Source organism: Heterodontus francisci, chromosome 2 (genome assembly GCF_036365525.1).
Source record: "Heterodontus francisci isolate sHetFra1 chromosome 2, sHetFra1.hap1, whole genome shotgun sequence".
Taxonomy (NCBI): domain Eukaryota; kingdom Metazoa; phylum Chordata; class Chondrichthyes; order Heterodontiformes; family Heterodontidae; genus Heterodontus; species Heterodontus francisci.
Genome location: NC_090372.1, coordinates 137,079,052 through 137,096,218, shown reverse-complemented (window position 1 = coordinate 137,096,218; position 17,167 = coordinate 137,079,052).

Sequence of the window (17,167 nt, the reverse complement as noted above, 5' to 3'; positions counted from 1 at the left end):
TAGGTAGGTCGCAGGAGAATGGTGGGGATGTGGTAGGGAATATGGGATTAATGTAGGATTAGTATAAATGGGTGGTTGTTGGTCAGCACAGACTTGAAGGGCCTGTTTCAGTGCTCTATCTAAGACAAATGTGGGTCCATTATGGGCAGAATCAGGAGAATTTATAATAGGGAGTAGAGAAAAGGCAAAGAAGGTAAATGATTACTTTGTGTCTGTCTTCACTGAGGAAGATACAAGCAATCTCTCAGAATTAGAGATCCAAGGGACTAGGGAGAATGAAGAATTGAAGGAAATTAGTATTGGTAAGAAGGATGTATTGGAAAAATTAATGGGGCTGAAGGTTGATAAGTCTCCAGGACCTGATATTTTACATTCCAGAGTGTTGAAAGAGGTAGCTATGGAGATAGTGGATGCATTAGTGATCTTCTTCCAAAATTCTATAGATTCTGGAATGTTCCTGCAGTTTGGTAGGTCGCAAAAGTCACCCCACTATTTAAGAGGGAGGGAGGGAGAAAACACAGAATTACATACCTGTTAGCCTTACATCAGTAGTAGAGAAAATCACAGAATCATTACAGCGCAGAAGGATGCCATTTGGCCCATTGTGTCCATACTGGCTCTCTGAAAGAGCAATTTACTCAGTCCCATGCCTTCTCCCCATAACCGTGCACATTCTTCCTTTTCATAAAACTGGCTAATTCCCTTTTGAATGCTTCAATTGAACCTGCCTCCACCATTTTCTCAGGCAGCACATTCCAGACCTTAACCATTTGATTTGATTTTGATTTGGAGATACAGCACTGAAACAGGCCCTTCGGCCCACCGAGTCTGTGCCAACCATTAACCACCCATTTATACTAATCCTATACTAATCCCATATTCCTACCACATCCTCACATGTCCCTACAGTCCCCTACCACCTACCTATACTAGGGGCAATTTATAATGGCCAATTTACCTAACAAGTCTTTTGGCTGTGGGAGGAAACCGGAGCACCCGGAGGAAACCCACGCAGACACAGGGAGAACTTGCAAACTCCACACAGGCAGTACCCAGAATTGAACCCGGGTCGCTGGAGCTGTGAGGCTGCGGTGCTAACCACTGCACCACTGTGCCGCACTGTGTGAAAAAGATTTTCCTCATGTCACTTTTGCTTGTCTTACCAAATACTTTAAATCTGTGCCCTCTCGTTCTCGATCCTTTCACGAGTGGGAACAGTTTCTCTCTATCTACTCTGTCCAGACCCCTCATGATTTTGAATACCTCTATCAAATCACCTCACAGCCTTCTCTTCTCCAAGACAAAACAGTTCTAACTTCTCCAGTCTATCTTCAAAACTGAAATTCCTCATCCCTGGAACCATTCTCGTAAATCTCTTCTGTACTCTCTCCAATGCCTTCACGTCTTTCCTCAAGTACGGCACCCAGAATTGGATGCAATACTCCAGCTGAGGCCAAACTCGTGTCTTATACAAGTTCAACATAACTTCCTTGCTCTTGTACTCTATGCCTCTATTAATAAAGCCCAGGATACCGTATGCTTTATTAACAGCTCTCTCAACCTGTCCTGCCACCTTTAATGACTTATGCACATAGACACCTATGTCCCTCTGCTCTTGCACCCCCTTTAGAATTGTGCCCTTTATTCTATATTGTCTCTCCATGTTCTTCCTACCAAAATGAATCACCTCACATTTCTCTGCATTGAACTTCATCTGCCACCTGTCTGCCCATTCCATCAACCTGTCCATGTCCTTTTGAAGTTCTATACTATCATCCTAACAATTCACAATGTTTCCATGTTTCATATCATCTGGAAACTTTGAAATTTTGCCCTGTACACCAAGATCTAAGTGATTAATATATATCAGGAAAAGCAAGGGTCCCAACATTGATCCCTGGGGAACTCCACTACAAACCTTCCTGCAGCCTGAAAAATATCCATTCACCACGACTCTTTTCTGACTCCAGTTTCACGACTCCAGTTCTGAAGAAGGGTCACTGACCTGAAATGTTAACTCTGCTTCTCTCTCTACAGATGCTGCCAGACCTGCTGAGTATTTCCAGCATTTCTTATTTTTATTTCAGATTTCCAGCATCCGCAGTATTTTGCTTTTACTTAACCACGACTCTTTGTTTCCTGTCACTCAGCTAATTTCGTATCCATGTTTCTGCTGTTCCTTTTATTCCATGAGCTACAATTTTGCTCACAAGTGTGTTGTGTGGCAATGTATCAAATGTTAGAATCTATTCTAAAGGATGTGATAAACGGATACTTGGATAATAATGATCTGATTGGGCATAGTCAACATGGGTTTATGAATGGGAAATCATGTTTGATGAACCTGTTGGAGTTTTTTGAGGATGTTACTGATAGAATTGATAAAGGGGAGTCGGTGGACATAGTATACTTGGATTTTCAGAAGGCTTTTGATAAAGTCCCCCACAGGACGTTGGTTACCAAAATGAAAGCACGTGAAATAGGAGGTAATATACTGACATGGATTAAGGATTGGTTCACAGGCAGAAAACAGAGAGTAGGAATAAACAGATCATTCTTGCATTGGCAGGCTGTGACTCGTGGGGTTCCACAAGAATCAGTACTTGGGCCCCAGCTATTCACAATATATATCAATGATTTGGATATGGGAACCAAAGGTAATATTTCTAAGTTTGCAGATGACACAAAACTAGGTGGGAATGTGGGTTGTGAGGAAGATGCAAAAGGACTCCAAGCGGACTTGGACAGAGTTAGTGAGTGGGCAAGAATGTGGCAGATGGAATATAATATGGAAAAATGTGAAGTTATCCATTTTGGTAGGAGGAACAGATATGCAGAGCATTTCTTAAATGGTAAGAGATTAGAAAGTGTAGATGTACAAAGGGAGCTGGGTGTCCTTATCAATAAATCACTGAAAGCTAACATGCAGGTGCAGCAAGCAATTAGGAAGGGTAATGGTGTGTTAGCCTTTATCACAAGAGGATTTGAGTACAGGAGCAGTGAAGTCTTGTTTCAATTGTATAGAACCTTAGTTAGACTGCACCTGGAGTACTGTGTGCAGTTTTGGTCCCCTTACCTTTGGAAGGATATTATTGCCATAGAGGGAGTACGATTAAGGTTCTCCAGACTTGTTCCCAGGATGGCGGGACTGTCCTACGAGAGTGATTGGGGAAACTGGGTCTGTATTCGCTACAGTTTCAAAGAATGAGAGGTGATCTCACTGAAATCTGCAAAATACTTAAAGGGTAGATGCAGGTAAGATCGTTCCCATGGTTGGGGAGTCTAGAACCAGGGGGCACAAGTTGAAAATAAGGGGGAAGCCACTTAGGATAGAGATGAGGAGAAATCTCTTTACTCAGAGGGTTGTGAATCTTTGGAATTCTCTACCCCAGAGGGCTGTGGAAGCTCAGTCATTGAGTATGTTTAAAGCAGAGACTGACAGATTTCTAAATATCAATGATATAAAGGGACATGGGGATAGTGTGGGAAAAAGGCATTGAAGTGGATGATCAGCCATGATCATATTGAATGGCAGAGCAGGCTTGATGGGCTGAATAACCTACTCCTGTTCCTATGTTCCTATTTTCCTAACTGTAAAACCCGAGACAAAGTTTCTGCATTTAGTTTGATCTGTATTGTATATACTAGTTTAGCTGTTAATTAACCTTTTAAAGATCTTCAAGGAACTGGAATCCAGGTACCTCATTGTGTTGCTTAAAATAACACAAAGAACACATGACAGAAATATAGAAGACAAGATGACTTGCTCACAAGTCAGTGTTCTGGCCTGGCATTAGCAAGGACAACTACCATGTAGTGAGGGCTTGTGATCTGTGTCAGGATCACCAAGCCAGTCAGCGCAAAGAGCCGCTCCAACCACATGACATCCCACCCTCGCCATGGACCAAGCTAGCAACAGACCTATTCACTGTGGGCAATGAAGACCAACTATTACTCCAAATTCTTAATTGTTTAAAACCTGTGGGACACGTCGAGTGCATCAGTGGTCAGCACTGTTAATGCTATCTTGTGTCTTTGATGCCCTGATGGTAGTGGTATCGGACAATGGGCCACAATACAGTGGGAAGCCATTTTAGGCTATGTGTGAAAAATGGGCTATCAACCACATAACATCATCACCCCAGTATCCTCGTTCTAATGGAATGGCTGAAACCATGGGCCGGACAGTCAAATTGCTGATCAGAAATGCATGGAAAATGTACAAGACATCCAGGTTGCATTGCTACATCTTTGCATAACTCCATTAGACTCCGGATTGCCAGTAGAGATTCTGTTTGGTCAACCAGTGAGAACCACTTTACCAAACAATCACCTCACTAAATCATCCACAATCACAATACAGCATGAAAGGCATGCATGATGTACGTGAAGATGCTGAATTACCGCCACATTACATTGGACAGAAGGTGAGGGTCCTACACCCACAAGAACGAATGCAGATTCCAGCAGAAGTGTTAAATGTATGCAAAGAACCATAATCTTATGAGGTGACAACACCAAATGGTGCGATACTCAGAAGGAATCGGTCTCACCTCAGGGGACTTTCTGCTAGCCACGAACAGGGCGACCAACCATCATCAGCTACATGCTTGCATGCTCATTTTTCTGATGAAGAGGCAATAAGCAATGCACCGACCTCACTGAAAACTGAGGACAGTCAGTACAAACACAATCTTCAGGATGAAAGAACAGACAACTCAAAATCACATTCTCATGTAGTTGTTACAAGGTCTGGTCGAATCTGCCGATGACCAGTAGACTTTCAAAAGTAGACAACACCTTGAGGAGTGGCATTCCAAATGCTCGTGTTACAGTTAAATGTTACATGTAAATAGTGTTTATCATTGTCATTTTTCTATTCCACAAGGGATACCTATCCATGTAAATATTAGTGTTGAACTGTAGATTTTTTAATTCAAGGGAAGGGGGATGTTGTGATAGTACATTGGTTAGTATGTTAAGTGTTATGGCCAGGTGAGAAAGGGGTCTAGGGATTCCCTCTCAGCCTTCAGCTGGTCTTACCATAACAGGGTTTAATTTTAAACACACTGTGTTTTTAGCTCCCCCTTGGTGAATCCTTGTTCACTGCTTTCTAACTGTAAGGCAAAGAAACCAGCCAAACAGGTTTTCTTAGGTTTAAAGGAAAAAAGCTTGAACTTTATTAAACTTAAACTTTAATTCGGTTAATTCCAACGGATACGCAACACGTCCATGCGAGCATGCATGTGCGATACACACATGCCGATAGAGACAGAAAACAACATAAGAAAATAAAGTGGCAAAGATTGAGACAATGTCTGAAGATGGTTCTGGTTACTGTTCTTCGAGCTCGCTGTAGACTCCTTGATCGTAGGTAGGTCTTGCTTTTCATTGGGCCCAGTATTCTTCTTAAATCTTGTTTGATGTAGGAGATTTTTCTCCCTTGAGCTTACCGTGTCTTCAGTGGGTCTAGAGGCTTGTGAGAAAGAGATGGAAGCAGACAGACGAGGTCTTCTCAATCCAGGAGCAGTCTCTCTCAGTTCAAAAACTGTCTGTGCACAATTCAAAAACTCTCAAGTGGCCAGCAGGTTAGTCACATGACCAACTAGTTTAACCACTTCTGTGTTTGTGGATTCTCTTGACCCTGGAATGTCTCTTCTTACACACAATACCTGGTGATCAAAGTCCATTTTAGGTCAAGTGGGTAAGGGAAGTAACCTCTCTTGTCTCCATTCATATGCAAATATCCTCCATCCAAGTGTTTGGCAGCCCTTGTAACATGCCTTCTCTTCTTCCCAGCAACAATTTGAAATTTAATGTCCATATGGCGAAATTTATATGCCTCATTCTTGGCAGGTGGGTGCCCAGCATGACATAAGATAATATGTTTGATAAAATAAGTATGATCATTTGAATATATGTTTACGCAAATATATGCATCATCACAGGAAGTGATGTAATATCACATGTTGAAGCCATATTGCTCAGCATGTGTAAGAAGAAGCAAGAAGAAGCCTCCCAAGAAAGCTTTGTGTTCAACCTCTATGCCAGCCTTTCGACTGAGTTTGTATTAGTCTAAAGCCCCAGATAAAACAACAGTATCCAAGCAAGGGAAGCTGCCTTGAGAAAGAGAGCATTATTTTAAAAAATTCTAAGTCTGCCCTCTTGCTTAGCAGGACATAGCTGGAATGGGGAGGGAGTCTGGTAACTCCTTAACTCTTATGGTAGGTGGGTGCCAGAGTTTCCAGCTGCATGGAGCAGAGATGTACCGATTGTGGCATTTTCACTTGCCTGTCCACACAAATGAGATGCCCTCCCAGTGACCCTGCAAACTCCAGCAAGATCAACTGGAAGGCATGGACAGGCATGATCTCAACATAACTATTGGGTTTGTACCCTGAGAAATGGAGAAATAGAGATGAAGGGCGGAGAGCAGACATCAACATGCCGGGTAGGCAATTAAGGTACTTATGAGGCCTATTGCACCGATTTTATTCTTAGGTTTAAATTTTATCAACATCGCTCGGTAATCACGGGGCTTCAAGAGCCTCGCCTGGTTGAGGGAGGCGACATGGAGGCAGGAGCTCAATGCTGGCTGTGAAGGGAGGGCATTGAGAGAGGCAGCATCGACTGCCATCAGGATAGAGAAGGGAAGACATTGGGCATCATCTGAAGAGTGGGGGGGGGAAAGGTGCCAGCACTGCAGGTGTGCCATACCAGGGAGCCAACAGGCAAGTCCCACCTCATCAGAGGTGACAAGTGGGGAGAAGGAGGGGCAGTAACCATTGGCAGTGAAGAGAACATTGGGGTGGCCACTTATCATGTGCCTTATTCTTCCAGGCTTTGGGGACCCCATTGAAGAAGAGGTGCAGCAGGGCAGGAAGGAGGCACCTGCAGCAGCACCACAATGACTTGTTAGACCACAGGAGGGTTAGCATCGCCTCCAGACAGTGGAGAAGGGAGCAGAGAGGAAATCCAGCTGCCTCCTCTGCGCAGAAGAGGGTACCTTCCAGACTGGGTCTACTGGTTGACGCTTAGCTATCTACAGATGTCCAAGAGGCAGTGTCAAAGAAGACTCTGCCTTTCCAGGGAGGCAATCACTGACCTATGCGCTGTGATGCAAGACAAGCTGTGCTCCAGGGGACTTGGTGGAAATCCAATGCCAGTGGTGCCGAAGGTCACCGTGGCACTGAATTTGTACATCTCTGGAGCATTCCAGGGATCCATTGGGGACACGTGTGGGATCTCACAGTCAGCAGCCCATTGTGCATCAAGGAGGTCACTGATGCCCTTTTCAGGAGGGCTGACAACTATGTGTGCTTCCAACTGATCCCAACTCTCAAGCTGAGAGGTCCATCTGGTTTGGGGCCATTGCTGGACTCCCCCAGGTGCAGGGGGTCATTGACTGCATGCATGTGGCCATCAGGGCTCCTGCACACCAGCCAGTGACCTTCATCAACAGGAAGGGCTTCCACTCCCTCAATGTACAACTTGTCTGCGACAAACGTAAATGAATCCTGCAGGTTTGTGCACACTTCCCAGGAAGTTGCATGATTCCCTCATTTTGTGGCAGTCCCAGTTGCCAGAGCTTTTCCGGTCTCCTGCATGCCTTCAGGAGTGGATCCCACTGAGGGCATGGCTACTGATGCTTGTGAGGAACCCTTGCACAGATGCAGAGGACAGGTACAACATTTGCCATCGGACAATGCGAACGATCACAGAGCAGGCCATTTGTCTAATCAAAGAGATTCATGTGCCTAGATCAGACCTGTGAAGCCCTTCAATATGCCCCAGCGAGGGTGTCACATATCATATTAGTCTGCAGTGCACTGCAAAACCTGTCACTACAGAGGGAGCAGGCTTGAGGACAGCGAGGAGCTCCGATGATGCGGATGTGGAGGAGGAAGCTGGCCAAGCATCACCAGACAACAGAAGAAACGCCATGAAATAGGTGCAAGGGAGGCTCGCAATGCCCTTATACATTCACATTACCTTTGATCCTTACTGCCAGTTGTAGGTTGACCAATAAAGACTTACATTTATGCAGCCCCGTTATTAGCTTCCTTTCTTCAGGAAGCATTCGCTCAGCGCTCAGCTGGCAAGGCTGTAGCATGATCTTTCAAATCGAGCCCCTTCAAAGAGGCAGGGTTGAAATGAAGCGCCCAAGGCCATATAAAAGAGAAAGAAGATCTTGTGCGTTAGAAGCTTATCTTTATACCTGACACCAAACGCTTATCTTTCGATTCACATTACTCTTTCACCCGTGAATCACCCATTCTTCTAGGTGTTCTTCTTTATTCTTTTGCATGCAGTCCTACGCAGTACTCCCCCTGTGCTGTCAGCTGAACTGAAGGCATGTTGCTGACCTTGCTGCCCCTTGGCTAGGGATCACCTTGGCGGTTGTCCCCTTGATGCCTTAGGCCTGGAGGGTCCCAGCATGCTGAGGGCCTCCTGCACTGAAGTAGTACCACCCTCTGTTGACAGGGATGATGGAGGATCTGGCATCACTGGCAGAGGCAGAGGACCTGCTGCCCACACAAGGGACACCCTGAGAGTTGCGCCCAGGGGAGTTGGCAGCCGCTTCTCCTCCCAGAAGACCAGAACCCAGCTTCATTCCCAATATCTCTGAAGGATCCTGTGGAATCCACTGTGTATTTGTCTTGTTTCCTGTATTTCAAGAAGACCTGTTAAATTACTTTCAATGCTGCCTGGAGAGAACTAATTTCTGGAAGATTCTAGAGATTCTAAAGATTCATGTGCTCAGGTTGGACTGTATGCTAGTTTGGAACAACATATTTCATCTGCTGTTTACTTCAAAAAATGAGCAAGTGATCTATTTTGTGATTTTTTTTGTCTGTCACAGAGCTCTGATCTAAAAATCCTTTTTTACTTTTTCCGGTTAATCAATTAATGTATAGGAATATGTATGTGTGTGAGTGCGAGTGTGAAGGGACTAAGGTAAAAGGGACTTTAAAAATTGGTTAAGGTAGAAAAGAGGACTTTTTAAAATTTAATATTGGATATTTAAAAATTTAATCTACGTGCTATTGTTTAAATTAATTACTAGAAAAGACTTGTTTTATAATAAACTGTTAAGTTTGTTGTTCAGTAAAGAAACCTGGTTTAGTGTGTTCTATTCTGGGAGGAAAATAGTGTATCTGATTGACTGTTTCAACAAGTGAAAAATTTCAAGAATATGTTGTGACTTGTGGAGAAGTGGGACTGAATTAACAGTGCACTCCTCCTGTCTTGGTCATATGGGTATTTCAGCACATGATTCAGTCTGCAGTTCAAGGACTTGAAGGCACGCTGAACATCAGTGATGGCATTCTCATCTATGACCGCACTGAAAAGGAATTTGAGACATGCCTGCATGCGTGTCTACAACATCTCAGAGAATGTAACCTCACCTTGAACAAAGCCAAATGTTTGTTTAATGAAAGCAGAATTGAATTCTTCGGTCATGTGTCCAGTGGTGAAGGAGTATCACCAGATCCATGGAAAGTTGAAACCATAGCAAATGCTGCAGATCCTATAAATGTGCAAGAAGTCTGGAGTCTGCTAGGACTTGTCACATACTGCAATTGTTTCATTCCTGACCTTGTGATGCTATCTGCCGCCACCCGCACCCCCCCCCCACCCCACCCACCCATGCGATCTGACAAAAGAGACCACCAATTGGGAATGGACTAAATCACACAAACAGGTCATCCACCAGATGGCTTAGGTGCAGTTCTTGTACAGAAAGACAAGACAGGTAACCCATCAATCATTGCAATGGGAAGCAGATCATTAACACCTGTACAACAATGTTATTCACAAAGAGAGAAGCACTCTCAATCACATGTGGTATCTTACACTTTCATCTCTAACAATATGGAAGTGAATTTAAAGTAATAACCGACTATAGACCACCAGTGAGCTTGTTCAGCAATCCACACAGCAAACCACCCACTCGAATAGAACGTTGGATACTCAAACTACAACAGTATGAGTTCCATGTTGAATATCAGCCAGGCAAGCTCAACCCAGCAGACTGCCTTTCACATCATCTACTACTGATAGTCGGTCCTACTAGTTGTGAGGAAAAAGTTGCCAAACAACATCTTAACGGCGTAAGCCTAAATGCAGTGCCAAAGTCACAAAAACTGTCTGATATGAAAGCAGCAACAAATCAAGATGAGGCTGTGCAATTACATATGGAGGCTATAGAATCACAAAACTGGAATTACGTGCTAGAGAGTCTACAAACAAAATCCTTCACATGCTACAAGGTCTTCACAATGTTCGAAATGAGCGAACCATTACAATCACATCTGATCTCATATTACACAACAACTGTATTGTCATTCCACACTAATTAAGGGAATGTGTTGTCGATACAGAACATGAAGGAAACCAAGGAATAGTCAAGACCAAACAACCCCTTAGGGAAAAGGTATGGTTCCCAGATATTGACCATATGGTAGAGCACAAATCAATCAGTATTTTCCATGTCAAGCAACCGCAATGTCAAATCTTCCTGATCCTCTCAAGATGTCCGAACTACCTCCAAGTCCATGGATTGATGCCAGTGTTGACTTCGCAGATTTGCCCACAGGTGAACACTTGCTTGTTGTCACTGACGACTACAGCAGATTCCCAATTGTGGAATTAGTTATGTCAATTTCAACAAAATCAATCATCCCAAAGCTTGACCAAATCTTTGCCTTGTTTGGAATCCCTCAACTGGTAAGAAGTGACAATTGCCCCCATTCAACAGTGATGAGTTCAGTAAATTTGCAAACTACCTAGGGTTCACTCATAGGAAAACCACACTCCACTGGCCAAGAGTTAATGATGAAGTTGAAAGAATTATGTGAATCTTGAAAAAAGTGATGCATACAGCTACAGTTGAGAACAAGTCAATGAAGCAAGACCTATATCACTTTCTTCATAATTACAGAGCAACTCCTCACTCAACTACTGGAAAACCTCCAGCTACACTCCTCTTTGCACATCCTATGCGTACAGATTTACCTGAGCTATCTTGGAGCTAAAGATCAACATGTATGTGAATGTGATTGAGAACAGAAGGATTGAATGAAGGTACACGGAGAGCGAAACATGAAATTTAGAGCTGCATTGCTAAAGCCAGGAGATAAAATACTTGTGAAACATGGTGGTCATGATGGAAAACAATCAACCCCTTATGACATCCAATCATTTGCTGTAACCAACACAAAAGGATCAATGATCATGGCTAAGTGTGGTTAACAAATCATCACAGGAAATGCATCATTCTTCAAAGCACTGAAAACATCACTTGGAAGCATTGAATCTGATTCCAACATCAACACCTCAGATAAAGAACATGAGTCAAATGAGACTACATCTGATGTCAGGCGATATCCTACTCATGAGAGAAAATGCCCACTGTGAATATGTTATGTAGTGAACGGTTTACATTTAAGTTTATTGTTTATACTTTTGGAAACAAACCATTGAAACTTGCTATGTCTCTCATTTACTAAGAAGGAGAGGGATGCAGTCTTGTAGTGTTTTGAAATTACAATTGCACTGTGCATTGTGTACTCTAGAGGCTGCTGTAGAACACACATGCTAGCAAAGGGAAAGTGAAAGAAAAACAGAATAAAGAAGAAGCCTTTATGTTCAACAGTCTGCAGTCTCAATCTCTGCCTCACATATCTTATACTAAATTGATTAAACCTCACTCCATTCCCAAGGACATAACACCAACCTTCCCTGGAAACCTGTAACAAAACCTGGAGGGAGGCATCACTAAAGCATGCCACCCGGGGTCTTCCTTCTGCCATCATTCTGCAGCCTTTCTCCCCTGAAGAAATCCTTATACTTGGAAATGAAACATTGAATGCAGGGCTGGCAGCCCTATTTAGTGCTAACACCTGCTGTGGCATCAGCTAATGCTGGCATATCCACCTCTTCCCCTGCCATGGTCCACTGTATTGGACGGCCTCATTCACCTTAATTGACTGGCTGCCACTTGAACATGTACGGCCGGCCGCTCATGGCCCCGACAGTCCTGGCATTGGGATCTGTGGCTTCCGAATAAAATCCAGCACATAATATTACCCCAGTTAATGTGAGCCCATTCCAAATTGTATTTATATAGAATGTCGAACATAGCAAAATGTCCAAAGGCACTTCATAGGTTATGAAACAAAAGATGATACTGAGCCACATAAGGAGATATTAGGACTGGCGACTAAAAGCTTGGTCAAAAAGGTAGATTTTAAGAAGCATTTTAAAGGCGAGAGAGAGAGGTAAAGAGTTGGAGAGATTTATGGAGGGAATACTGCACAGAATATTAAGGGTTAATCTCTCTCTAAAGTCTTGTTTTTGCTTTCATTTAGCAATTAAGTAAAATTGCTTTTTAAATTAAGAGGCAAGTTAAGTTTTTTTCCAGTTTTAAACAGGAATATACAAGCAAAGAGTTTGGTGACTGCAGCTTTGACAGTAGCGGAGGTGCGACAGCGAGCTTACCGCTGGGAAGTCAATTTCAATGGAAGTTTAAAAGTTAATTTCCTTTTGTTTTCGGAGGACCAGGGGCCTGCTGGGTAAGTAAAAACTATATATTTGGGTGGTGGCTGTACCCGAGACACTACATGTGTAGTGTCTCCCACCCACCCTCCTCCTCTAACCAAAAAAAAAGGACTCTGTTGTGTTGATAAGGTAAGCTTTTTATTTAAGAAGTTCTGTCCGTTGGATTGCTAACCTAACAAGTTTTGACTTTTTTTTTTGGTTTTTCAGTAGATTTGTTGGGAATTTATAATAGAGGGAATGGAAGTTAAGGCAGTTGTATGTTCCTCCTGCAGAATGTGGGAGGTAAGGGTCGCCAAGAGTGTCCCTGCTGACTGCATCTGCGGGAAGTGCACCCAACTCCAGCTCCTCGAGAACCGGGTTAGGGAACTGGAGCTGGAGCTGGATGAACTTCGGATCATTCGGGAGGCGGAGGGGGTTATTGAGAGGAGTTATGGGGAGGTAGTCACACCTCAGGTAAAAGAAGTAGGCAGATGGGTTACCGTCAGGGGAAGGAGAGGGAACCAGCAGGCAGTGCAGGGATCCCCTGTGGCCGTTTCCCTCAACAACAGGTATACCGTTTTGGATACTGTTGCGGGGGACGACTTACCAGGGGTAAGTAATGGGGTACAGGTCTCTGGCACAGAGTCTGTCCCTGTTGCTCAGAAGGGAAGGGGGACGAGGAGCAGAGCATTAGTCATTGGGGACTCCATAATTAGGGGAACAGATAGGAGGTTCTGTGGGAACGAGAGAGACTCACGGTTGGTATGTTGCCTCCCAGGTGCCAGGGTTCGTGATGTCTCGGATCGTGTTTTTGGGATCCTTAAGGGGGAGGGGGAGCAGCCCCAAGTCGTGGTCCACATAGGCACCAACGACATAGGTAGGAAGAGAGATGGGGATTTAAGACAGAAATTCAGGGAGCTAGGGTGGAAGCTTAGAGCGAGAACAAACAGAGTTGCTATCTCTGGGTTGTTGCCCGTGTCACATGATAGCGAAGCGAGGAATAGGGAGAGAGAGGAGTTGAACACGTGGCTGCAGGGATGGTGCAGGAGGGAGGGTTTTGGTTTCCTGGATAATTGGGGCTCTTTCTGGGGTAGGTGGGACCTCTACAAACAGGATGGTCTTCACCTGAACCAGAGGGGTACCAATATCCTGGGGGGGAGATTTGCTAGTGCTCTTCGGGGGGGTTTAAACTAATTCAGCAGGGGAATGGGAACCTAAAATGTAGTGCCAGTGTACAGGATGTTGAGAGTAGTGAGGTCAGGGATAAGGTTACAAGGACGCAAGAGGGCACTGGCAAGCAAGAACCTGGTTTAAAGTGTGTCTACTTCAACGCCAGGAGCATCCGGAATAAGGTGGGTGAGCTTGCAGCATGGGTTGGTACCTGGGATCTCGATGTTGTGGCCATTTCAGAGACATGGGTAGAGCAGGGGCAGGAATGGATGTTGCAGGTTCCGGGATTTAGATGTTTCAGTAAGAACAGAGAAGATGGTAAAAGAGTGGGGGTGTGGCATTGTTAATCAAGGAGAGTATTACAGCGACAGAAAGGACGTTTGAGGACTCGTCTACTGAGGTAGTATGGGCCGAGGTTAGAAACAGGAGAGGTGAGGTCACCCTGTTGGGAGTCTTTTATAGACCTCCAAATAGTTCCAGAGATGTAGAGGAAAGGATAGCGAAGATGATTCTCGACAGGGGCGAGAGTAACAGGGTAGTTGTTATGGGGGACTTTAACTTTCCAAATATCGACTGGAAATACTATAGTTCGAGTACTTTAGATGGGTCAGTATTTGTCCAGTGTGTGCAGGAGGGTTTTCTGACACAGTATGTAGACAGGCCAACCAGGGGCGATGCCACATTGGATTTGGTACTGGGTAATGAACCCGGCCAGGTGTTAGATTTAGATGTAGGTGAGCACTTTGGTGATAGTGATCACAATTCGGTTAGGTTTACCTTAGCGATGGGCAGGGACAGGTATATACCGCAGGGCAAAAATTATAGCTGGGGGAAAGGAAATTATGATGCGATTAGGCAAGATTTAGGATGCGTAGGATGGGGATGGAAACTGCAGGGGATGGGAACAATCGAAATGTGGAGCTTATTCAAGGTGCAGCTACTGCGTGTCCTTGATAAGTATGTACCTGTGAGGCAGGGAGGAAGTTGTCGAGCGAGGGAGCCGTGGTTTACTAAAGAAGTTGAAGAGCTTGTCAAGAGGAAGAAGAAGGCTTATGTTAGGATGAGACGTGAAGGCTCAGTTAGGGCGCTTGAGAGTTACAAGCTAGCCCGGAAGGATCTAAAGGGAGAGCTAAGAAGAGCAAGGAGAGGACACGAGAAGTCATTGGCGGATAGGATCAGGGAAAACCCGAAGGCTTTCTATAGGTATATCAGGAATAAAAGAATGACTAGAGTTAGATTAGGGCCAATCAAGGATAGTAGTGGGAAACAAAAACAAGAAATGCTGGATTCACTCAGCAGGTCTGGCAGCATCTGTGGAAAGAGAAGCAGAGTTAACGTTTCGGGTCAGTGACCCTTCTTCGGATAGTAGTGGGTAGTTGTGTGTGGAATCAGAGGAGATAGGGGAAGTGTTAAATGAATATTTTGCGTCAGTATTTACAGTAGAGAAAGAAAATGTTGTCGAGGAGAATACTGAGATTCAGGCTACTAGGCTAGATGGGATTGAGGTTCACAAGGAGGAGGTGTTATCAATTTTGGAAAGTGTGAAAATAGATAAGTCCCCTGGGCCAGATGGGATTTATCCTAGGATTCTCTGGGAAGCTAGGGAGGAGATTGCAGAGCCTTTGTCCTTGATCTTTATGTCGTCATTGTCGACAGGAATAGTGCCGGAAGACTGGAGGATAGCAAATGTTGTCCCCTTGTTCAAGAAGGGGAGTAGAGACAGCCCTGGTAATTATAGACCTGTGAGCCTTACTTCGGTTGTGGGTAAAATGTTGGAAAAGGTTATAAGAGACAGGATTTATAATCATCTTGAAAAGAATAAGTTTATTAGTGATAGTCAGCACGGTTTTGTGACGGGTAGGTCGTGCCTCACAAACCTTATTGAGTTTTTCGAGAAGGTGACCAAACAGGTGGATGAGGGTAAAGCAGTGGATGTGGTGTATATGGATTTCAGTAAGGCGTTTGATAAGGTTCCCCATGGTAGGCTATTGCAGAAAATACGGAAGTATGGGGTTGAAGGTGATTTAGAGCTTTGGATCAGAGATTGGCTAGCTGAAAGAAGACAGAGGGTGGTGGTTGATGGCAAATGTTCATCCTGGAGTTTAGTTACTAGTGGTGTACCGCAAGGATCTGTTTTGGGGCCACTGCTGTTTGTCATTTTTATAAATGACCTGGAAGAGGGTGTCGAAGGGTGGGTTAGTAAATTTGCGGATGACACTAAGGTCGGTGGAGTTGTGGATAGTGCCGAAGGATGTTGTAGGGTACAGAGGGACATAGATAGGCTGCAGAGCTGGGCTGAGAGATGGCAAATGGAGTTTAATGCGGAAAAGTGCGAGGTGATTCACTTTGGAAGGAGTAACAGGAATGCAGAGTACTGGGCTAATGGAAAGATTCTTGGTAGTGTAGATGAACAGAGAGATCTTGGTGTCCAGGTGCATAAATCCCTGAAGGTTGCTACCCAGGTTAATAGGGCTGTTAAGAAGGCATATGGTGTGTTAGCTTTTATTAGTAGGGGGATCGAGTTTCGGAGCCACGAGGTCATGCTGCAGCTGTACAAAACTCTGGTGAGACCGCACCTGGAGTATTGTGTGCAGTTCTGGTCACCGCATTATAGGAAGGATGTGGAAGCTATGGAAAGGGTGCAGAGGAGATTTACTAGGATGTTGCCTGGTATGGAGGGAAGGTCTTACGAGGAAAGGCTGAGGGACTTGAGGTTGTTTTCGTTGGAGAGAAGGAGGAGGAGAGGTGACTTAATAGAGACATATAAGATAATCAGAGGGTTAGATAGGGTGGATAGTGAGAGTCTTTTTCCTCGGATGGTGATGGCAAACACGAGGGGACATAGCTTTAAGTTGAGGGGTGATAGATATAGGACAGATGTCAGAGGTCGTTTCTTTACTCAGAGAGTAGTAGGGGCGTGGAACGCCCTGCCTGCAACAGTAGTAGACTCGCCAACTTTAAGGGCATTTAAGTGGTCATTGGATAGACATATGGATGAAAATGGAATAGTGTAGGTCAGATGGTTTCACAGGTCGGCGCAACATCGAGGGCCGAAGGGCCTGTACTGCGCTGTAATGTTCTAATTCAAGTTCTAATTCTAATGTTCTAATGTTCTAATTCAACCTCTCTGAGAGTAGCTGTAGCTAGTTAATTAGGTAGCTAGCTTAAACTGGTTTCTGAGCTCTAGCAGAGCTCTAGCAAAATTGACTCATCATTGTTTACAGAGAGTATAAATTCAGGGTACTCTCAGTGCTGCTTGAATGCACAGAGGTTAAAGAAAGGAGTGTGTAGAGTGAGGGAGTTCAGTGAAGAGGGAACTATAAATTAATTAAGAAAATAAATTTAATTTAATTAACACAATAAAGATGGCAGGACAGGTGATATATCACAGCTGCAGCATGTGGGAGTTCCTGGATGCCATGGCAACCATGTCTGTAGTAAGTGTCTGCAGCTT